The sequence below is a fragment of the Berghia stephanieae genome, chromosome 7, assembly GCF_034508935.2.
Source record: "Berghia stephanieae isolate SIO BIC M18660-M18661 chromosome 7, UCSD_Bste_1.3, whole genome shotgun sequence".
In the NCBI taxonomy this organism is placed as follows: Eukaryota; Metazoa; Mollusca; class Gastropoda; order Nudibranchia; family Aeolidiidae; genus Berghia; species Berghia stephanieae.
Genome location: NC_088366.1, coordinates 49,653,810 through 49,658,809, shown reverse-complemented (window position 1 = coordinate 49,658,809; position 5,000 = coordinate 49,653,810). Strand labels below are relative to the sequence as shown.

Genomic DNA, 5,000 nt, shown 5'->3' with positions numbered 1-5,000 from the left:
CTTGGAAAAAGGCTCTTTACTCACATTCTCTCACCGTACTCAGATGTAAAATGAGTACCTGGCCGTTAACAGCGTTAGTTTTCAATGGTAAAAGTGTTTGGTAGTTTTCAATAGAATGGTCAAAATAACGATATAAGTATTGAAATGTAAGCTTCAATTTATTAGACGGATACGGGTGCAATGGACGTTTCGGGTTTCCCCTTTATCAACAAAACAGGATAAAGGGGACACCCGAAACGTCCACTGTATCTGTCTTCGTCTAATAAATCGAAGCTTACATTTCAATACTTATCGTTAATTTTTTTTTTCCTTCGAGCTTCAAGCAGCAACATTTTCATAGAATGGTCAAGTGATTTAATGACCTGGTCAAGAGATGACCACAGTAAATCACAACGATAAACAGTGAAACAAGAGCAAGAGTAAGACCGTCTTTATAGCATTAATCAACATTTCAACGTTTACATGACAACTTATAATAAAACTCGAGCTGTTATATAGCGCATTATCCACTAAACGTGCTCAAAGCTTTTAACAATGGGTTCCTGACCAACAGCAACACTTAGCATGAAGGATTGGACCTGACGCCTGTTAGGCGATATTTAAAAAAAAATTCGGATAGAGGCAAGGCTGTTAACGGCCTGTAGTACTCATTTTACTCATGAATACGGTGAGAGAATGTGAGTAAACTATGCGCCGAGCAAGGCTCGGACCCAGGACCTTAAGATCCGAACTGAAGGTCATACCACTAGACCACATAGCCGCACAGACATGCGTGTAGCCTACCTGTAGTACCGACGTGCACTTATTTGCAGGTCTGATAACCCAATTCCTTATGGGCTCATCGTTGTGATGGAAATCTCAACAAAAAAAAAAAAAAAAAAAAATTGACGCAAAATATTGTCCATCACAACAATGTTAAACTCGGCCCATAAGTAGGTTGGTTCGGATGTCAGACCTGCATATTATATGTCGTGACATACCAAATAATATGATGGCCTTTTTATAGGGGGGTAAAGGTCGAGGTCAACACGGTAGGGTCGAGCTGGAGATTTCGTCTCCTTGTGACGTTGAAGGTCAATGCTGACGTTAACTGGAAAAAAAATGCCATATTTTAAAATTTGGGCGGAAAACTCGTCCTTCAAATATCAATCTATTTAAATGGCCCTCATCTTGGCAACAACAAAAAAAAACCACTCAAACATGGGGCTTCGCGAAGTCGGCGGCCATTCTGAGAATGAGTAGTTAGTGGATATCGTTTTGATCATTCGTAGATAGATAGATAGATAGATAGATAGATAGATAGATAGATAGATAGATAGATAGATAGATAGACAGATAGATATATAGATAGATGGATAGGTATATAGATAAATGGATAGATAGATTGATGGATAGATAGATAGTAGATATATAATATAGAGATAGATAGATAGATAGATAGATAGATAGATAGATAGATAGATAGATAGATAGATAGATAGACGAGTAGTTTGGTGAGTAGGTAGAAAGATTGAGAGAGGGAGAAAGAAAAAGAGGGAGAGGATAACTACTCACAGGGACAGAGAGAGAGAGAGAGAGAGAGAGAGAGAGAGGGGGGGAGTGAGAGAGAGAGAGAGAGAGAGAGAGAGAGAGGGAGGGATATATTATATATATATATATATATATATATATATATATAGATAATATAAAATATATATATATATATATATATATATATATATATATATATATATATATATATATCTATATATGTAAGTATGTAGAAGGGAAAGTCACATCATTATGTATTGTGTGGGGAAGACAGAGAACCAACCGACAGTCATATTTAGGCTATTCATTGTTGCCAAGGTTCTGTCCTGGCGGTGACTAGCTAGCTCGCGACTCGAGATTACCTGTGCTGTCCTTCAGGGCTGCCAGATAGATAGCCTCGTGCGTGGCCAAAAAAAAAAATAAAAACCACCAAAAAACGGCCTTACAGAGAATCTCATTTCTTTTTTTTTTTTTTAAATCCTAAAAAAAAAACAAAGTTGTTTTTTTCTTTTCTCTTGGTTAAGAGGATTTTTTGTTTATCAAAACTAATGACTTTTTCAAGGGAGTCAAAGCGTAGCCATCGTTAACTTATAACCTGACCCTGACCAAAAAATGACGTCAAAATGCCAGTCTTTGGCCACAAAAGAAAACAAATCGTGAGTTGTATTCAATAGTTCAACAAATGGGACCACTTGTTTCCATGAGCACTACTAACGCCAACTCACTTGGCGGTGCAAAAAACAAATAATGACGCCAAAATGCCAGTCTTTTGGGGTTTCAGTGCCAGGCCATAACTTTACGATGGCTACGGTCAGAGCGTAGCCATCGTTAACTTATAGATAGTATGCGCTTGGCTAAGAAGCTCATAACATTGCCATCCGGAAGTATAACGGACCAACACACAAAATTGTGTGTATCCATGAACGTTTATAGTCGGGTTAAAACAGTTCAGTGAGCATTACTCATAAACGCGGATGGCAAAAAACAATAACAAAGACCTGAGTGACGTCATCTTCGAACTATCTATAGCCTGGTACTAAAACCCACAAGGACGTCATTTTTAAGGTTTGTGCAGAGCTAAGTGAACTGTTGTTAGTGGTGCTCAAGAAAACAAGTGTCAGTGGTTGAATTATTGAATACAACTCACAACTTGTTTTCTTTTGTGGCCAAAGACTTGTCATTTGACGTCATTTTTTGGTCAGTGTCAGGCTAGAAGTTAACGATGGCTACGGTCATAGAGTATACGTAGTGTTTGGCCATGTGTAGTTCTATTTGGCCACTTTTGTAGTCACAATAATTGGTCACGAGGAACTCTGGCTATCTGGCAACCCTGCTGTCATTGTTTTTTAAAGCACAATACGCTTCGCCAAACGGCAGTCGGTAGATGGCCAGATGAAAGGGTAATTCTTGTTATGATATGCATAATTCGGCCTTGTCTTTCGTGTGTATGTGTTCAGGTGTTCAGGACATTTTCCAATCCATTTTAGATCAGTTGTTTGACTGAAGATTTGTGGAGATTTGTGTCGTTATTGAAGAGAATAGCATCGTTTTTAGGATGAAACCCCGCAAAATGAGATAATAAATTTAATCATCTGTGACCCTGTTGTTTGTTTTGGGCAAGATTTCTTGAGCATACGTCATCAACATAAGTGGATTTGGAGGAAAAGGTAGGTTAGGAGTATATTATCCTATTTGATATTAATACCATATTCAGTAATGGTGGTAGTAGTAGTAGTAGTAGTAGTAGTAGTAGTAGTAGTAGAAGTATGTAGTAGTAGTAGTGAGTGATAGGTAGTAGTTAGATAGTAGTAGTAGTAGTAGTGTGTAGTAGTAGTGGGAGTAGTAGTAGTAGTAAGTAGTAGTAGTATAGTAGTAGTAGTAGTAGTAGTATAGTAGTAGTAGTAGTAGTAGTAGTAGTTAGTAGTAGTAGTAGTAGTAGTAGTAGTAGTGTAGTGGGTATAGTAGTAGTGTAGTGTAGTGTAGTAGTAGTAGTAGTAGTAGTATGTAGTAGTAGTGTAGTAGTAGTGTAGTAGTAGTGGTAGTAGTAGTGGTAGATAGTAGTGGTAGTAGTAGTGGTAGTAGTAGGGTAGTAGTAGTGGTAGTAGTAGTGGTAGTAGTAGTAGTAGTGGTAGTAGTAGTGGTAGTAGTAGTAGTAGTAGTAGTAGTAGTAGTAGTAGTATAGTGTAGTAATAGTGGTAGTGTATGGTGGTAGTGGTAAGGTGGTAGTAGTATTAGTAGTAGTAGTAGTAGTAGTAGTATAGTAGAGAAGTAGTAGTAGTAGTAGTAGTAGTAGTAGTATGTAGTAGTAGTAGTAGTAGTAGTATGTGGTTAGTAGTAGTAGTAGTAGTAGTAGTAGTAGTAGTAGTAGTAGTGGTAGTAGTATGTAGTAGTAGTGGTAGTAGTAGTGTGTAGTAGTAGTGGTAGTAGTAGTAGTAGTGAGTAGTAGTGGTAGTAGTAGTGGTAGTAGTAGTAGTAGTGGTAGTGTAGTAGTAGTGGTAAGTAGTAGTGTAGTAGTAGTAGTAGTAGTGGTAGTAGTAGTAGTAGTAGTAGTAGTAGTAGTGGTAGTAATAGTGGTAGTAGGTAGTGGTGTGTAGTGGTAGGTAGGTAGTATAGTTATTAGTAGTAGTAGTAGTAGTAGTAGTATGTAGTAAGTAGTTGTAGTTGTAGTTGTGTAGTTGTAGTTGTAGTTGTAGTTGTAGTTGTAGTTGTAGTTGTAGTGTGTAGTTGTAGTTGTGTTGTAGTAGTAGTAGTAGTAGTAGTAGTAGTAGTAGTAGTAGTATAGTAGTAGTAGTAGTAGTAGTAGTAGTGGTTGTAGTAGTAGTAGTAGTAGTAGTAGTAGTTAGTAGTAGTAGTAAGTAGTAGTATGGTTGTAGTAGTAGTAGTAGTAGTAGTAGTAGTAGTAGTAGTAGTAGTAGTAGTAGTAGTAGTAGTAGTAGTAGTAGTAGTGGTAGAATCCGACAGAATGTAACAGATTTGGGATGACCCAAGCAGGATGAAGGATGTGTCTGTATAGACACGACATTTTCACGTATTATCGTTTTGATTTATAGGAAAGATAATAAAAAGGAAGGGATATCGTTATAACACGACGAGAGTGGTATGCAGGAAGGGACCAAATGGATAAATAAATATCATGTTATTGTTATGGATTATAACCCGCCATCTTACAAGGTATAGCACCGAAGTGATAATAATGCCTGGGACAGACCTGATTCGTAACCCTTCGTCTCCAAACGGTATTATGACGGATTGGTGTTAGAAAAAGAATTTCTAGTACAAAGTATGAGGGTCAAGTTGAAAAAGTATCCCCCATAGCAGAGACAAAAATACAAGAAAAATAAAATTCCCAAAAATTCAGCCTGCCTCCTCCTCCTCCTCCCCCTCCTCCTCCCCCTCCTCCTCCCCCTCCTCCTCTCATCCTCCTCTTGCTCCTCCTCCTCCTCCTCCTCCTCCTCCTCCTCCTCCTCCTC

General features: G+C 38.1%; 1 protein-coding gene across 1 annotated transcript in view; it reads left to right on the top strand.

The window, feature by feature from the left end:
- The first annotated feature begins 2,902 nt into the window (after window positions 1-2,902).
- The window catches only part of LOC144977431 (uncharacterized), a 31,618-nt gene continuing 29,520 nt past the window's right edge, over window positions 2,903-5,000 (top strand). Inside the window, exon 1 of the mRNA XM_078922642.1 lies at window positions 2,903-3,197. The gene's annotated coding sequence lies outside the window, so the exon portion shown is untranslated. The remainder of the gene's footprint in view (window positions 3,198-5,000) is intronic.